This window comes from Protopterus annectens, chromosome 15.part0 (genome assembly GCF_019279795.1).
Source record: "Protopterus annectens isolate FY-2018-M chromosome 15.part0, PAN1.0, whole genome shotgun sequence".
Classification (NCBI taxonomy): Eukaryota; Metazoa; Chordata; order Ceratodontiformes; family Protopteridae; genus Protopterus; species Protopterus annectens.
The window spans coordinates 47,123,661-47,144,084 of record NC_056749.1 but is presented as its reverse complement, the minus strand read 5'-3'; positions in this window follow the sequence as shown (position 1 = coordinate 47,144,084).

Below are 20,424 nucleotides of genomic sequence, written 5' to 3'. Positions count from 1 at the left end.
TGTGTCCATATATGTCACGTATGGTGGGGAATACATCTCAATTGTTACTCACTCTCCTGTACACTGTTGTAGACATCTGTACATACTGCAATGTAGAAAGCAGGACATAGGCAGGGGTGTGTATCTCACACATGTGAGGTATCTGTATATCTGTGACACAGGTGTATTCAATAGTGAATTCCACAGCGTGTGTGTGTGTGTGTGTGTGTGTGTGTGTGTGTGTGTGTGTGTGTGTGTGTGTGTGTGTGTGTATGGCTGTCTGGTCCCTGGAGTGAGGATGTATGTTACCATAGTGAACTGATAAGACCCCTCCCCCCAGCCAGTAGCTTAATACACAGCTATTATGCTCTTGGATCAGTAGACGTGTTTGGAACGTGGGACATTCTAACTGTGATGTGGAAGCTACAAGGTGCATGCTGGTATTTTCATACATACCTGTGAGTAGCCCACATTTACATTTGGGACACTAACTGCAAAGACTGACATCCACCAGCACATGCAATTAGACCTGAAGGAGGAAAGCAGAACATCATAACCAACATGCAGTTACTGTTGTTACACAAGACATATACTGTTAACAGTACGAAATGCATTGTACACCTGTACTACATGGTATGTCTGCTGCCTGTCAACAGTACACAACAATTGTAATCTACACTTATCTTCCTAGTCTGTTCACTCTGTGCATCAGACCATATGAGCATGCCCCTGCACTGATGGTGTGGATGACAGGGATGCGGCACAGGCATCATCATATGCACAGGGTAATAATGTTTGCCAGTGGTCTAGGCTGCACCATTGGATGACATCATGTGTGTGGGCTAGGGCCTTTGATATAATTGGGCATGTGTGGATGTTATGCATGTGTGTGTTGTGGTGCCCTACATATGTTTCCGGTGTGTGCGTGTATGTATGCACACAGTTCTGGCATGTGTCTGGCCTACACAGGGGTATTATTGACAGCTGTGGTCTGTACAGGCCAGGTTTTACAGTTCATGGTGTCCGACCATGGCAACGTGACCTGTGCCTGCCAGGGGTTGCACGGGCACTACCAGGCAGAGGTGCAGATTGGGCACTGTCTGATGACACATGCCCACTGGAACCGTGTCCCTATTGGGACCATCAAGGGCCATGTGCATGTGGCCTGCTGTGTCATGGTGTGGACAGCACAGCACCAGCTGCACTGCTGCTGCTACCACCACTATGGGAGTGGGCATATGAGGTAGCTCGTTCACATAGACCTGAAACAGGTGATGTAGCAGACCTACATCCACGTGCTCGATGCCTCACTCCTACCAGATGTTCCAACACAGACAGCTCACGCTCGCGGATTGTCATGCCACAGTCAAGGACTCCAATCATGTCACCCAATCATCTATCCAAAGCTTCAGCAATCTGCTGTTGAGCATTTATCATTGCCTGGATGTTGTTGTTTAAAGAATGGACAGCAGCCCTCTGAAGCCTCTGATCTTCTCTGTTGTGCCATTCAGCATGTGCCTGTGCCTCCATTACAGCCTGAAACATGCGTCTGGTGACACCAGCTGCTGCGCTCTGTCTTGCAGGGGTATGTTGGCCAGAGGTCCTCCTACGAGCAGCACTGGCCACGTGCCTGTGTGGGGCATCACCAGTCAGTTGGCTGACACCATGGTGTGCAGGCACACCTTCCATAGCCCCCACACTTTCCTGTTCCAAGCTACCACACCTCAACTGTCCTTCCTCTATGGCCACTGGTGATGGGGTATGTGTAGGCATGAGAACTGTGTGCGGGGATGAGGGGGATATAGGTGGAATGGCAAACAATGGCACAGATTCAGCCCCTGACAACCCTGCCTGTGCCTCAATCATACTTTCATCATCACTGCTAGAGTCTGTGGGACACTAACATCAGATGGACCGCAGGAGGGGAACGCACTTACATCACCTGTGAGGGGCAGACAAGAACTGTACATTACAATCTATACAATAGACACAGACACACGCTATGGCACCCAACATGCATGTGATATGACAGAAGGCATGCAACATGCATGTGATATGGCAGAAGGCATGCAACATGCATGTGATATGGCAGACAGCATGCAGCTCAGACAATAATAGTGGTAATTATCATACATCCCTGGGTTGCACACAACAGCATAGATGTGTCATAGCAGAAGGCAAATTACACAATCATAGTAGTAGTTAGCATACATCCCTGTGTTACACCATAAAGACCAGCACAGGTTAACAGTACACCTCCCTGATGTGTGGCATATGACCTTGACAATCACATGTAGTATGACATGTGATCTGCTGACGTGTGCAATGACATGCATACATGTTTAACACAATGGTGTCCTGTCAAATATACAGTGGGGTAATGGTGTCCCAATGCAGTGTTGTCTGTCTGGCCTGCAGATATACTGCACATTTAGCTGATGTGCATGGCCATTGCAGGGAATCATGAGGCGTCTCTATTGCTATACAGTGTGAGTTACACAGTTCATAGCCATGCCTGTGTTCAGATACAATACATATATACTGTGGAATGTGACCCACGTCACTGAGGTGTATACACACTAAACCATGATGTGGAATGTGTGACACAGGTCACTGAAGGGTATACAGATGACACCCCTGCACATCTGCAACTATATTGCTGCTGCCTGGCAACTATGGCCAGACATGGCAAACTCATCGGTACACCATGTCCCACATGACATCTGTGTACCACACACACACACACACACACACACACACACACACACACACACACACACACACACACACACACACACACACACACAAGGAGCAAGGATGACATTGATGTCCGACATCAGCAAGGGGAATGTACTGTATCTGTGGGCTGATGTGGATACTGTACAGGTGACTGCTGTCATGTCATGACACACTCAAGATGTTCAACACATCTTATGTGGTGGATTGATGTCACGCCTACACAAGATGTGCACAGCATGTAGGATGTCTAGTGTTCCACATCTGCAATATAACCATTACACAAAGGCCATAGTTGGACCATGTGGAGCCAATGTACGACAGGGTGTACACATAAGCACATCACGTCTACTGTGTGTGTTGCTTCATGTCTCTGGCCATCGTCTATGTCCATGTGTGTACATGTGTTGGCCAAATTATTGTGACGGGAGTCTATTTCACATGTCTCTGTTGTCCCATATGACATACACCCATAGATGTCATACGCTCCACTGACGACAGGGTTTTGCAGACAAAGGGTAGTATGTTTGGTATGTGGGATATGTTTTTCAGAATAGTTAGGCAGTGTTGCAGCCAGCCCACTAGATGTCATGGGCATGTCAGATAGCACATTGCATTGTGTGACATTCATAGCAGGGCTATGATCCACACCAGTGAATCCTGTGGGCTGGCCATACTCCTGCTCACTGTGTAGTACTGTTTGTATTCCCCACATGTGTAGTTCTGTTCTGTTGTACATGTCACTACAGTGAACAGCACCTCCACCATTGTATACACATCTGTCCACACATCAGGCAATGACAGTTTGTGAGGTTTCATGTCGGTGTTTCACATAGTTTGTAAGTATTGCACATGGGTAGCCATTGTGATGGATTGCAGGTCCGACCTGTATATTGTGACAGGACCATACATTATGTGTACATGTAGTAAATGGTCACATGGCAGATAGATCTGTGCATTAACATGCCTGATAAATAATAACAGTCTCACCTGCAACGGTCTGCTGTTGCAGCGGAACACCAGATGTGCCTAAATAGGAGTAACAGCAGTATGAACATTATCCACGCCTGTATGATAGATACAGGGTGCAATGTGCATGTTAACACATACACCAGTACAATAGACTATACTATGGAGTATGCACATGTGTACATAAGCAGAGTAGCATACTATAGTATGCAGCATGTGTGTATACATGCCTTGCATATGATGTTACATTACATATTGTACAGTGACACATGTAACTATATGGAATATAGTTATTATAGGTGCAGTAGTGACTTACCAGGCAACTCCAGGCTTGGTGGTTGAGAGACACCCACCTCCACAATATAAAGCTAAGGCTTGTGGATGTTGTTCTGCAGGTGTCCCCAGGTTGGCCAGTAGCTCCTTGGTATGTGTGCGTGGGGCTGGGTTGGTGGCCCACCACCTGTTGCACCTTGTTCCCTGGTGATTGCATTTGCATGCTGTTCCACCCATCTAATGAGGTCTGTACAGTGTCTGCGCACCTGCTGGTATGTGCGGTTATGGCCACCCACATCATTAACCCTCCTGCGAAGTTCCTTCCACAGGGCATCCCACTGCTGTGCATCCTGTGGCACATGGCTGAACAGGACATCATGAATGTCATGTAGGTATGGGATGAGGGCCTCATCCTCCAAGCGGGTATAAGGTGGTAGCCTTGCATGCGGCATACCTGGAAGACATAATGATGGAGACAGGTCACAGTAACTCACAGAAATGTACAGAGCTACAGCTGAACATACATGTGTATCAAATTTATTACGATTAAATAGTTGTCTTTGCAAATCTACATGACACTGACACCACTGACATGTTTGTGTCACACACATTTAACACTCAATGGTGATTGGATATTATTACCATATATGTGTGTGTGTCACCTGATTACATTGCTCATACTCCATGTGGATGCTGTCTTGATGTGGGCATGTCTGTTTGCCTGTACTGGTGTTCTTACCTATCAGCACATGGCTGGATGTGTCCACATTAATGCAGTCGACCTTGATGCTGTGTATATGTCACATATAAAGACTTACACTGCCTTAACGGACATGACCTGTGACCCTGCAGACTTGCTCATGGAAGGTTTTACATGTATGTGTTTTGCCTTATACATCTACATGGCACTGTACAGCAGTTCAACATCCTGCCATGTATCACCTGTGATGCACATGTGATACACATGGGACACTGGCTAGCCAGATGGTATTTGCAGGGATGGATATCAACTATGGCATGTGCAGTCAAAGTCAACTAGTAGGCTATATGCCCTGGGCCATGTATGAATCTAGGATGAAAGGTTACCTAGCTGTAGCCGACAGGTGGGTTTCTGGGGCCAGGTGGAGCAGTGCCACATAACTGATCCACAGGGTTAATGATACATTTACCATGCGGTCATCACACCATGTCTGAGAGGGGAGCAATGTGCAGTTTTGCTGGACAGGAATGCATAGTATGGCAGGAGTATGTAAAGTGTATGGGACAAGGATATGTCCAGCATGTGGTAATTCTAGTACTAGGAAGGTGGATGTCCATGAATTATGTGTTTGAGATCAGGATGTGTACATGTAGCATGTCCAACATCACTGGGTTGGACATGGCTTTATTCAGGATAGGCACCATGCTACATAGTGGAGATGGGGATTGGGAAGGCTGGTGTAGGCCATCCGAACATGGCCAATACCCCCTGCATGGGTAACTGATTTGTTTGCAGTTAAAAGCATTCTGTAGAGTCTCTTTGCTCCTTTATCTGTTTAACAACTTTCATTTTGTGGCTTTCTGTAGTGTTTACTGTCTGTAGTCTAATAGCTTTAGTACTGGTCTCCACCCTCCCTCCCTGTTCGTGTCTTGTTATTATACTTGGTGGCTTTGCAGTTGCCCGCCCCTACTGTAAATCTGATCTGGGACACTCCTCCCAGTCTAGTGTCATTGGCTCATTCTACCTAATACAGAGAGAACATCTGAGAAGGCCTTCTGTTTTTCCTTTTTTCTTTTCAAAAAAATTGCCTGAATCTCCTTGTGTTCTGACTGTGCTTCTCAAACATTTTGGAAATATAGAGTATATTTTAGAGCATTTATTATAACTGTAATTGCCTTAATATTGCTATAACTCAAGTGCTCTAGGTTGCACTGCATGTGAATTGTTTGTGTGTTTTAGGTGCTTTTCTGTATATATATATATATATATATATATATATATATATATATATATATAGATATAGATATATATATATATACTTCTCTGTATATGTAGACTAGCTACTTATTCTGTTGTATTACTGCCTCTTAAATTGTTTTTCAGTTGTGTACTTTCCTTGCTTCATTTAAAAAGTTTTAAATTGCTAATTTTGTAGAGTTTTAATTGCATTTACTGTTTAGGACTACACACTCAAGTGTGTTAGCCTTTTCTGTGTTTATTTACTGTATTAATGCATTGTTTAGCCTGTTTCAACAACAAAAAAATGCTTTCTTGTTTGCTCGTTTCCCACCTTTCCGAGCCAGTCCATATCCCAGGCTTTGCTTGTCTCAGGACTTTATTTTATGTGTCCAGAGCTATCCTGACCTTGCTGTGGTAGAGGGAAGTCCTACTGCTTATTAGAGGGAGTGGGGAGCATTGTACTGCCTATCTAACACTAGAGGAGTGGTTTCCAGCTTTGAAATTGTAATTGTATTAGCATTTTTGGGCTGATTTCTATCCCTTTCAACTTTCTGGCTTAAAAACACGTGTGTTTGCACATTTTTTGCATCGTGCAGCACTGTGAGGCTACAGTTAAACTATTCCAGGTTCCAGAAAGTCTGGTCTTCAGATTTTACCTTAGAACTAGCTGGTTTCTCAGTAGCAGCACTAAAATCTGAACCCCTGTGACTAGCACTTGCTCTAGAACCTACTGGAAAGCACTAGGAAGCCTGAAACTGACACAAGCACTCAACTCTCCTTGTCAATAAGGAGAAATTAATCATAGGCACTAAACAGCCTATAATTGCAAAGTACCTTGCAAAGGTAAGGGAAAACAGCTCTTAAACTTTACAAAAAAAGCAGCTAAACAGGCATGTCCAAGGGTCAGCTTCCGGTGATTTCTCCTGTCCACCTGGTGAATCTGGGCATACTGGGGCAATGCAGCAACTGCCTCATGTACACAGACAATCCTCTCCTCCTACCACCCAACATTAAAACCTGCGAGAGATGCACTTACATAGCCAAACTGAAAGCAAAGCTCTCTCCGGCCAAGATTGTGCTAGACAGTCAAGAGGAAAATGTTAACACCTGCACTACACCTCAAGCAACTCATAGCGCTTCAAAACCCACACCATCAACACCCACACATAGCAACACTAAACCCACATATGCGGAGGCCCTTAACATTAATCTGCCCAAGCAATATGGACCTTTGAAGCTGAAACGCAAACAAACACCAGTCACAACCAAAGTGACAGATAGCTCACAACACCAGTGTGCCACCCAACAACAGCCCCTAAGGCAAGACAATGTACCCAACACTTTAGTCATAGGTGACTCTATAGTCAGACACACTGATGTCCCACTCAACAGGCTGAACAAGGAGAAAATTACAGTCAGCTGTCTGTCGGGTGCTAGGATCCACCACATAACGCATGCACTCAAGTCACTCCACGACAAGTACAAATACAACTCTGTCATTATCCATGCTGGAGTGAATGACTTGAGATGTACCTCCCTAGACTACATGAAAAGAGACATAGAAGAGCTCTTGGATCAGGTGGCCAAGGCAGGTATGACCCTAGCCCTGAGTAGCATCCTGTCTTCACCCAGAATGATACCACAGTATAAGGACAAAATGATTGACTTCAACAATTGGCTAAGCTTCTGGTGTCATTCAAAGGGGATCCAGTATCTGTCTGCCTAAGAAGACATGATAGACAAACCACGATGCTTTGTCAGAGATGGTCTGCACCTGTCACCCCTGGGATTCAGGTTACTGGCTTAAGCTCTTGCCACCCCTATAGTGCCTTTTTTAGCAAGGTTCAAAGGATAAAACCATCACTGAAACAGATGCAAGCATGCAAAATCTGTAGGTAATGCTACTCAATGCTAGAAGTCTAAACCTCAAAATGCACTCTCTCAAGGCACTCCTAAAAATGGAGAACATCGATATCTGTGTAGTAACTGAGACCTGGTTCAAGGCTCCAGAGAGCACCCCTGCAATATCAGGCTACAACTCTTACCACACTTTTTGGCCACAAAACCAAGACCGAAATACTAAAGGTGGAGGAGTGTCCATATTCACCAAGGATATTCACACCTCCAGGCTAGTTGCCCAACACAGTGCATCTGAAATTCTCCAGGTGCAACTAACACTAGGTAAGACTGCAATCCAAATTGTAGCTTGCTACAGATCCCCCACCATGCCCCAAGATTCTTACTACACCTTTCTAAACATACTGGAAAATATTAAGATACAACCAAACACCCTAATACTGGGTGATTTCAACTACTCTGCCATTAACTGGGAAAACTACTCAGGTACCATCTCCTTTTCCCAACGGTTCTTGGAATTCATAAATTCCAATGCCCTGGATCAACTAATCCATTGTCCCACCAGGGGCTCCAATATCCCAGACCTGGTCATTACCAACATGGGAGATAGATGCTCCACATCAGTGGTCACCCCTCATTGGTCAGGTCTGACCATAAGCAAATCACCCTTGACATCCACATCCCACCCCACCCCACCCCACAGTAAGGAAACCTCCTTAAAAAACTTCTCCAAAACTAACTTCATGCTACTGAAGTCATAAGTGACAAACTTCATGACACCCATGCAGACGGGATCTGAAAGTTTGACTGCAGAATCCTACACTAAGGCACTGTACGTGCACATCCACTCATGCATGAATCGTGCCATCAAAAATAGAACCAAGATGCTCTTCTCCAAAAAAAAGGAAGCCAATCTGGTGGTCCCCTGCTATAAACAAACTATACAACAGAAGGAAGAAACTGTTGCAGAAAAGAGGAAAATCCCAGGATGCAAAAAACTCCCTCACCAGCCTCAGTAAGAAGCTGAAATCCCTCATAAAATCCTCAAAAACTAGTTATGAAAATAAAATTGCCAAAGATTTCAAAGACAACCACAAGGCATTTTATAGTTATGTCAAGAACCTAAATGGCAATGCTCAGGTCTGCTCTGAGCTACAACAGAATGGCATTAAATATACTGATCTCAAGGATATTGCCAATATTCTGGCAGATCGATTTAGTGCCAACTTCACCCCCCCCCTCTCACCCCCTAAAGGGCCCATCTCAATACCAAAAGATTGCCAATTTCCGGTAATCACGGCCGCTCAAGTAGAAACCGCACTCTCCAAAGCTAAGAATACAGCATCCATGGGACCAGATGACATCCCAGGCTGTGTACTACATGAACTACAAAATGAACTGGCACCTCACTTAAGTAGTGTCATGTTTAATCATAGCCTCGCCTCATGCTTCGTGCCCACTGAGTGGTGCACAGCTACAGTTATCCACAAGGGGGATCTGCCTTGGATCCCAGGAACTACTGTCCCATCAGTCTGACAAGCCTGATCTGCAAGGGCATGGAACACATTATCATGGAACTTATAAAGAAAGACATTGGCAACCTTCAAACACTGGACTTCACCCAGTTTGGGTTTGTGAAGGGCCGATCTTGTCTCCTGAATCTGATTGACTTCTTCAAATCAGTCTCCAGAGCTGTGGACGAGGGTAAGGCAGTCCACACAGCCTATCTGAACCTCGCCAAGGCCTTCAACACCATCCCCCACTCTGGAATCATAGATAAACTTACTGAGCTTGGCATAAATCCCTACGTCACTTGATGGGTTGCCAACTGGCTTACTGACAGAACCCAGACTGTAAAAGTAGCTGACTCCAAATCCAGCTCCAGATAAGTCACAAGTGGAGTACCTCAGGGTTCAGTCCTGGGACCGCTCTTGTTTGGCATCTACTTCTCTGAAGTACAGGCCAACACTAAAGGACTCTGGCTAACAAAGTTCGCAGATGACTGCAAACTGGGAGCCATTATTAAATCCCCAAGTGATGTGGATATTCTACAAAAGGGCCTTACAGAAATAGATGCCTGGTGCCAGAGCCATGGGCTCAAGCTTAATTCCAAGAAATGTATAGTTATCCCCTTTGGAAAAAAACATGTACCCATGAATTACAACATAGGTGGCAGTACACTAAACATCGAAAGTGATGAGAGACTTAGGGACATAGGTGGACAGTGGTCTCACTTTCGATAACCACATCACCACAACAGTCAGGAAATCCTTCTATGTGGCACACCTCATCACTAAGGGCTTTTCATCCAGAAAAAAGGAGGTCATTGTCCCACTGTACTCATCCCTCTTTAGACCCATTATAGAGTATAATGCCCCATTTGGTATGTACCTCACAAGACATCTGCAACAGCTGGAAAGGGCACAGAAATACCTCACTAAAAGAATCACAGGCCTAAAGCAGATGCCATATGCTGACCATCTAAAAAAACTCCAGCTATACTCTGTGGCATATCGTCTACTCAGAGGCGATGTCTGCTTAATATACAAGGCCATGTCAAACCCTGAGCTGTTGGGGATGCTCCACTTAAAGAAATCCCAATCCCTCAGAGCCACATGCTCCAGGGATCTAAACCTTGTCATCACAATGAACAAAACATGCTGGAGGGATAGGTTACTAACCCAGAGATTCCCAATACTCTGGAATAGACGGCCCATACATGTCAAGAAGAGCGCCTCATTGGCCCTCTTCAAAAGGAACCTTGATGATTGGGTGGGAGATAGGAAATTCACCCCGGGGATCATGTCAGTCACTCTGCTAGACAGGGGTCCAGCGAAGTAAATATTGTGGGAAGAAATATCCAGGGAATTGTTATGGCTAGGGCTGTATAGGCCCTAGGGCCGATAGCCTAGTACCAACCTATGAACCTATAAAGGAAATATGCGATCTGATATGGGTCACTTGAGTGTTGAGTATGGCTGGGCAATGATCTCTATATTAATGGATGGCACCCCGTCATAATTAGGGTTGCCGCATACGACTACCTGACAGGTGTGGTGATGTAACTGTCACAGAAAAGACAACTGCCCAGCTGCATCCCTTACACACAGTGTCCATTATGTTGACTGCTGCCTAGGTGGTAGTTCATGGGTACAGGGTTATTAACATAGAGGTGACAATGCAATATGTAGCTGTCAGATTGTGCCCATATGTCACACACCTCACCCACAAAGCCCCTTCTTTATGTTGTCCACAACACTCTGAGTCAGCTATTGCTCCTAGGTCATAGTCATTTGCATACTTCAATAGGCAGATGCCTTCTGTTAGTCTGTGTGGTATAGACTACAATGAGGGGGAGTACAATGAATTAACTCTGTTTTACTGTAGCTGGCACTGGTGTGTTGTGCATATATTATTCAGACATCTTCTGTAGTGTTGGTTCTGCCAGCAGTCCCATTGCAAAACACTCCTGTGACATAGAAATGTACATCTAGTATACTGAGTGTAGGTGGAACACAGTATGGGTGATGATGTCCTATGACCTGGTAAGGTTATGATATGCAGTGTGAAATCAACCTTACTGTCATCTACATCTGTACTGCTGACATCAAATAAGTTGATCAAGGTTCATGGCCTTTCAGACCAGACTCAGCAGGGTAGTAGTGCAGTACTTCCCATTATCAGTGGTGTCTCCCCCTTTGTGGGTTCTGATACCTGTTGGTGTGCACCATTCAGTGTGTACACAGCCTGACATGAAGCTATGTTTTACATGATGTGTATGTGGAGAGCAACTTGTTTTGCCATATGTGTATGATACAACCTGGGATGTGGACAGGTCCCATGCAGCCTGAGTGCAGCTTGTCCCTGCATAGTTGTGGTTACAGGGGCTCTGTAGTGTACATGGATATATGATTGTGTACCTGTTGGGGGGGGGGTCAGTGTGTTTATGTTATCCAAGACCCTATCTGGATTGCTTATTCATGCTCAGCACTTGTTCAGAACTTGTAAGCACTACGTAAGCTACTAATTACTATAGCACTCAATCTTCCTCATTACCTAGAGGTAAACAGTTTTTGTACATACCTTCCTCACTTGCTTAGAGTAAAACAGCTCTTGTACTCCCTTTCCTCACTTATCTAGGGGAAAATAGTTTTATATTGAGGCATGTCCAAGGGTCAGCTTCCAATGTTATCTCCTGTCTATCTGATGAATCTGGATATCTTGAGGCAATGTAGAAATTGCCTCATGTACACAGACAACCCTCTCCACCTACTACCCAACACTACAACCTGTGAGAGATGCACTTATCTAGCCAAACTGGAGGTAAAGCTCTCTCCAACCAAGGCTGAACCTGACAGTCATGTGGAGAAGGTAAACATTTGCACCACACCATGCTCATCACATAGTCTCACTAAATCTACACCACCATAATCCACACCTAGTAACACAAAAACATTTGCGGAGGCAAGCACAAACTGAGGGTAATGCTACTCAATGCTGGAAGTCTAGATCTCCAAATGCACTCACTCGAGGCACTCCATGTAATGGAGAACATCAATATCTGTGCAGTGACTGAGACCTGGTTCAAGGCTCCAGAGAGCACCTCTGCACTACCAGGCTATAACTCATACCACACTTTTTGGCCATGTAACCTGGACCGAAACACCCAAGGCAGAGGTATGTCCATATTCATTAAGGATATTCACCCCTCCAGGCTAGTTGCTTAGCACAATGCATCCAAGGTTATCCAAGTGCAACTACCTCTGGGCTAAACTGCAATCCAAATTGGAGCTTTCTACAGATCCCCCACCATTCCCCAAGATTCCCACTCCTCTTTTCTTGATGTACTGGAAATTATTAGGGTTCAACTAAACACCCTACTAATGGGCGACTTCACCTACCCCACCATTAATTGGGAAAATTACTCATGTACCAACTCATTAGCTGAACGCTTTATGGAATTCATAAACTCCAATGCCCTGGATCAACTTATCCACACACCCACCAGGGGCAACAATATCCTAGACCTAGGCATTACCAACATGAGTGACCAGTGTTCCACACCTGAAGTTAACTCCTCGTTGGTCCGATCCGACCATAAGCTAAACAGCCTTGATATCCACATCCCACCCCCACCCTCCATTAAGGAAACCACAGTATAATATTTCTAAAAAGCCAACTTCATGCTTCTTAAGACAGAAATGGTGAACTTCATGACACCTATGCAGATGGACAATACAGTTACAACTGCTAAATCCTACACAAATGCACTCTATAAGCACTTACACGAGTGCATGGATCATGCTATCCCAAACAGAACCAAGTCGCTATCCTCAAAAATAAGGTAGCCAATCTGTTGGTCCCCTGCCATAAACAAACTGTACAACAGAAGGAAGAAACTGTTTCAAAAGAGAGTACAATCCCATGAGTGGAGGAGCTCTCTGGTCAGCCTCAGTAAGAAGCTGAGATCCCTTATAAGATCCTCCAAAGCTAGTTACAGATACAAAACCACCACTAATTCCAAGGACAACCACAAAGCATTCTATAGCTATGTCAAATATCTCGATGCCAACACCCAGATCTGCTCTGGGTTACAGCACAAAGGCACAAACATTACAGAACCAACTGATATTGCCAACATCCTGGCAGATAGGTTCAGTGCTACCTTCCCCCCTCTCATCCCCTAAAGAGCCCATATCTATACAGGAAGAATGCAGAGTCCCTGTAATCACAACTATGCAGGTAAAAGCTGCACTCTCTAAAGCCAGTATCACAGCATCCATGGGACCGGACAACATCCCAGGCTGCATTTTACACGAACTTCAGAACAAACTGGCTCCCCACCTACACACCATGTTCAATAATAGCCTTGCATCAGGCTTTGTGCCCCCTGAATGGCACACAGCAACAGTTATCCCACTCCACAAAGGTGGCACCACAATGGACCATGGGGCCTATTGCCCTATAAGCCTGACTAGCCTGGTCTGCAAGGCTGTGGAGCACATCATCATGGATCTCACTCACAGAGACATTGGGTACCTCCAAACCATTAACCCTTCCCAGTTTGTCTTTGTGAAGGGCAGACCATGCCTCCTAAACCTGGTGTACTTCTTTGAGACAGTTACCAAGGCATTAGATGAGGGTAAGGAGGCCCACACAGCCTACCTTGATCTCTAAAAGGCTTTCAACACCATTCCCCATTCTGGTATTATCGACATACCCATCCACCTGAACATTAACCCCTACGTCATGAGATGGTTTGCAAAGTTCATAGGTTCATAGGTTGGTACTAGGCTATCAGCCCTAGGGCCTATACAAGCCTAGCCATAACAATTCCCTGGCTATTTCTTCCCACACTATTTACTTCCCTGGACCCCTGTTTAGCAGGGCGACTGACGTGATCCCCGGGGTGAATTTCCTTTCTCCCATCCAATCGTCAAGGTTCCTTTTGAAGAGGGCCAAAGAGGCACTCTGCTTGACATGTATGGGCAATCTATTCCAGAGTCTGGGGAGTCTCTGGGTCAGGAACCTATCCCTCCAGCATGTTTTGTTTATTGTGATGACAAGGTTTAGATCCCTGGAGCATGTGGCTCTGAGGGATTGGGATTTCTTTAAGTGTAGCATGTCCAACAGCTCTGGGTTTGACATGGCCTTGTATGTTAAGCAGAGATTGCCTCTGAGTGGACGATATGCAACAGAGTATAGCTGGAGTTTTTTAAGGCGGTCAGCATAGGGCATCTGCTTTAGGCCTGTGATTCTTTTAGTGAGGTATTTCTGTGGCCTTTCCAGTTGTTGCAGATGTCTTGAGAGGTACATACCAAACGGGGCATTGTATTCTATAATGGGGCTAATGAGGGATGAGTACAGTGGGACAATGGCCTCCTTTTTTCTGGATGAAAAGCCCTTAGTGATGAGGTGTGCCACATAGAAGGATTTCTTGACTGTTGTGGTGATGTGGTTATCGAAGGTGAGACCCCTGTCCACCTGTGTCCCTAAGTCTCTTATCACACTTTTGGTGTTTAGTGTACTGCCACCTATATGGTAATTCACGGGTACATGTTTTTTCCCAAAGGGGATAATTATACATTTCTTGGCATTGAGCTTGAGCCCATGGCTCTGGCACCAAGCATCTCTTTCTGTAAGGCCCTTTTGTAGAGTATCCACATCATTTGGGGATTCAATAATGGCTCCCAGTTTGCAGTCATCTGCAAACTTTGTTATCCAGAGTCCCTTAGTGCTGGCCTGTACTTCAGAGAAGTAGATGCCAAACAAGAGCGGTCCCAGGACTGAACCCTGAGGTACTCCACTTGTCACTTGTCTGGAGCTGGATTTGGAGTCGGCTACTTTTACAGTGTGGGTTCTATCAGTAAGCCAGTTAGCAACCCATTGGGTAACGTAGGGATTAATGCCCAGCTTAGTAAGTTTGTCTATGATTCCAGAGTGGGGGATGGTGTCAAAGGCCTTGGCAAGGTCTAGATAGGCTGTGTGGACCACCTTCCCTTGTCCATGGCTCTGGAGACTGATTCGAAGAAGTCAATCAGGTTCAGGAGACAAGATCGTCCCTTCACAAACCCAAACTGGGTGGGGTCCAGTGTTTGAAGGTTGCCAATGTCTTTGTTTATAAGTTCCATGATAATACACTCCATGGCCTTGCAGATAAGGCTTGTCAGACTGATGGGACGGTAGTTTCCAGGATCCAAGGTGGATCCCCCCTTGTGGAGTGGGATAACTGTAGCTCTGCGCCACTCAGTGGGCATGAAACCTGAGGTGAGGCTATGATTAAACATGACACTTAGGTGAGGTGCCATTTCATATTGTAGTTCATGTAGTACACAGCCTGGGATGTCATCTGGTCCCATGGATGCTGTATTCTTAGCTTTGGAGAGTGCATTTTTTTACCTGTGTGGCCTTTATTACCGGAATTTGGCAATCTTCCGGTATTGAGATGGGCCATTTAGGGGGTGAGAGGGGGTTGAAATTGGCACTGAGTCGATCTGCCAGGATATTGGCAATATCCTTGGGATCAGTATATTTAATGCCTTCTGTTTTAGCTGAGAGCAAATCTGAGCATTGGCTTTTAGATTCTTGACATAGTTATTGAATGTCTTGTGGTTGTCTTTTGAATCTTTGGCAATTTTATTTTCGTAACTAGCTTTGGAGGATTTTATGAGGGATCTCAGTTTCTTACTGAGGCTGGTAAGGAAGTTTTTTGCATCCTGGGATTTTTCTCTTTTCTGCAACAGTTTTTTCCTTTTGTTGTAAAGTTTGTTTATGGCAGGGGACCACCAGATTGGCTTCCTTTTTTTGGATGAGAGCATCTTGGTTCTATTTGGGAAGGCACGATTCATGCATGAGTGGATGTGCTCGTACAGTGCCTTAGTGTAGGATTCAGCAGTTGAACTTTGAGTTCCCGTCTGTATGGGTGTCATGAACTTTGTCACCTCTGACTTAAGTAGCACAAAGTTGGCTTTGGAGAAGTTTTTTATGGAGGTTTCCTTACTGAGGGGTGGGGGTGGGATGTAGATGTTAAGGGTGATATTGGAGCCCCTGGTGGGACTATGGATTAGTTGATCCAGGGTGTTGGAATTTATGAATTCCAAGAACCGTTGGGCAAAGGTGTGGGTACATGAGTTGTTTTCCCAGTTAATGGCAGGGTAGTTAAAATCACCCAGTATTAGGGTGTTTGGTTCTATCTTAATATTTTCTAGTATGTTTAGAAAGGTGTAGTGAGAATCTTAGGGTATGGTGGGGGATCTGTCGCAAGCCACAGTTTGGAGTGCAGTCTTACCTAGTGTTAGTTGCACCTGGAGAATTTCAGACGCATTGTGTTAGGCAACTAGCCTGGTGGTATGAATTTCCTTGGTGAATATTGACACTCCTCCACCTTTAGTGTTTCGGTCCTGCTTTGGTGGCCAAAAAGTATGGTAAGAGTTGTAGCCTGGTATTGCAGGGGTGCTCTCTGGAGCCTTGAACCAGGTCTGAGTTACTGCACAGATATCGATGTTCTCCATTTTTAGGAGTGCCTTGAGAGAGTGCATTTTGAGGTTTAGACTTCTAGCATTGAGTAGCATTACCTTCAGATGCATGCTTGTACCAGTTACGGTGGTGGTTTTGTCCTTTGAACTTTGCCTAAAAAAGGCACTATAGGGGTGGCAAGAGCCTTAGCCAGTAACCTGAATCCCAGGAGCGACAGGTGCAGACCATCTCTGGCAAAGCATTGTGGTCTGTCAATCATGTTGTCCCAGGCAGACAGATACTGGATCCCCCTTGAATGACACCAGAAGCTTAGCCAATTGCTGAAGTCAATCATTTTGTCCTTATATTGTGATATCATTCTGGGCGAAGGCAGGATGCTACTCAGGGCTAGGGTCATACCTGCCTGGGCCACATGATCCGAGAGCTCTTCCATGTCTCTTTTCATGTAGTCCAGGGAGGTATGTCTCAAGTCATTCACTCCAACATGGACAATGACAGAGTCATATTTGTACTTGTTGTGGAGTGACTTGAGTGCATGCGTTATGTGGCGGATCCTGGCACCCGACAGGCAGCTGACTGTAATTTTCTCCTTGTTCAACCTGGTGAGAGGGACATCAGTGTGCCGGACTATAGAGTCACCTATGACTAAAGTGTTAGGTACGTTGTCTTGCCTTAGGGGCTGTTGCTGGGTGGCACACTGGTGTTGTGAACTATGTGACACTCTGGTTGTGATTGGTGTTTGTTTGTGTTTCAGCTTCAGAGGTCCTTGTTGCTTGGGCAGGTTACAGTTAAGGGCCTCTGCATATGTGGATTTAGTGTTGCTATATGTGGGTGTTGGTGGTGTGGGTTTTGAGGGGCTATTGTGTTGCTTGAGGTGTAGTGTGGGTGTTAACCTTCTCCTCTTGACTGTCTAGCACAATCTTGGGTGGAGAGAGCTTTGCTTCCATTTTGGCTATGTAAGTGCATCTCTCACAGGCTGTAGTGTTGGGTGGTAGGAGAAGAGGGTTGTCTGTGTACATGAGGCAATTGCTGCATTGCCCCAGTATGCCCAGATTCACCAGGTGGACAGGAGAAATCACCAGAAGCTGACCTTTGGACATGCCTGGTTTGGTGCTTTTTTTCTTTTCTTGTAAAGTACAGGAGCTGTTTTCCCTTACCTTAGCAAGGTACTTTGCAGTTATAGGCTGTTTAGTGCCTACTATTAATTTCTCCTTATTAACAAGGAGAGTTGAGTGCTTGTATCAGTTTAAGGCTTCCTAGTGCTTTCCAGTAGGTATTAGAGAAAGTGCTAGTCACAGGGATGCTTAAAGGTAAGATGAAAAAAAAATGCACACTGCAGTGTGCACTAGAGAAGTTAGATGTGAAAGTAGCTAACTTAAGTTTTACCTGTTTAAAAAGTTAAGGTTTAGTGGAGAGTTACTATTTTTAAAACAGCAAGATGGGTTGAAAGGGGTGGTCACTTTTGTATTCTGGTACTATGGAATACAGTAGGATGGCCAATAAATTTAAATAGTTGAAGGGGAGGGTTTTTTGATTTTGTGATTACTCACACAAGCCAGGGAAAGTAGAGAGGAAATGAGATATATGGTCAGATTAACATAAGAGGCAGGTAACTAGAAAGTCAGTGGTATTTAACAAGACAACTGTGACTGGCTGGGAGGGCGGGAAAAAATTCTGCTTGACTCAGAAGAGAGAGAGAGAGAGAGCTGTGGTCTCTTTTGAAGTTTTAATATGCTGTTAAAGCAGAATGCAAGTAAAACACAAGGTAAAGAAAACAAACTACACTATTTAAAATATACAAAATACAAAAAATAAAAGCAAACTAACCTTTCCTTCCCAGCAAAGTGTAGCAGAGTCTGGATGAGCCTTTCTTGTAAAGCTCTGAAATGTTTTATTTTTACCCCTTAAATAGAAGGTTTAGTTCCTAGCTCCACACTCAGTTAACAAATGATTAACCTTAAGTGACCTCTTCTATCTTATGAATGAGTCCTTAATTGATCAGTTCTAATTCCTGCCTGACTCGGTTCTAATTTCTGCCTGACTCAGAAGAGAGAGAGAGCTGTGGTCTCTTTTGAAGTTTTAATATGCTGTTAAAGTAGAATGCAAGTAAAACACAAGGTAAAGAAAACAAACTACAGTATTTAAAATATACAAAATACAAAAAAATAAAAGCAAACTAACGTTTCCTTCACAGCAAAGTGTAGCAGAGTCTGGATGAGCCTTTCTGGTAAAGCTCACAGACAGAACCCACACAGTGGGGGTTGCATTCCCTAGGTCCAACTGTAAACCAGTTACAAGTGGCATCCCCCAGGGCTCAGTCCTAGGACCCCTCATGTTTGGTATATACTTCTCTGAGGTACAGGCAAGCACAGGAGGACTTTGGCTGAAAAGGTTTGCAGACAATTGCAAACTAGGGGCCATAATTGTTTCCCCAGCTGATACAGACACCCTCCAGAAGGGTCGCACTGAGACAGATACCTGGTGTCAATATCATGGCCTCAAGCTGAAAGCCAAAAAGTGCATAGTCATCCCCTTTGGATAAAACTAATTACCCACGGACTACCACATAGGTGCTAGTCTCCTACATACAGAAAAGGTAATAAGGGATCTGGGAACCCAAGTAGATAGCAATCTCTCCTTGGATAACCATAATGCCAAGGTAGTTAGAATATCCTTCTACGTGGCCCCCCTAATCTCAAATGGGTTCTCATCCAGAGCAAAGGAGGCCATTGGGCCTCTCTACTCATGACTTATTAGACCCATTAAAGGATACAACACTCCATTTGAGATGTACCTTACAAGACAACTGCAACAGCTTGAAAGACCACAACAGTACCACACCAAGAGGATTACTGACCTCAAACAGATGACCTACGCAGCCCAACTAAAGAAACTCCAGCTGTACTCGGTTGCATTCCACTAACTCAGAGGTGATCTCTGCTTGACATACAAGGTCCATGTCCAACCCAGTATTGCTGGATATGCTCCACCTAAACAAAAGCCCCTGAGAGCCAGATGCTCTAGGGATATACACCTAACCACAATGTTAACTAGGACATGCTGAAGGGATAGATTCCTGACCCAGAGACTTCCCATGCTTTGGAACATGATTCCAATGTACATCTGGCAGGGCCCCTCACTAGCACTCTTCAAGAGAAACCTTGACAGGTGGATGAGAGACAGACATGTACCCTGGGGATCACTGCAGTGGCTCTGCTGGACAGAGGCACAGGGAACTAATGGCTCTGCTGTTCAAAGGCACAGGGAACAAACCTAAGGGGGTGGTGGAAGCCAACACACTCTAGCTGGGCCTATAAATACCCTTGGGCAGACAGCCTAGTACCTACCTTTCAACTTATTACATGTCTTATGTGTATGGATAGTTAACTAACTCTTCCATTTTACTTTGCTATCATGCTGATAAACTGTCGGGTGACTACAAGTCATATGTATCCTGTTATTGTGTATTGTAAATGCCAATAGATATAACTAATGTTTGCCTAGCATAACAGTAATGCTATGTAAAATGTAATACATATCTGCCTACAATACTGTACATTACACAGTTATTGGCACAATATCCCATAATGCAAATCATACTTGCACAGTAGGCCAACCTTCGACATGTTATTCTCAGCAATACACCCATGCATATGCCTACTGTTACAATATATCAACATATACTATCCCCTGTT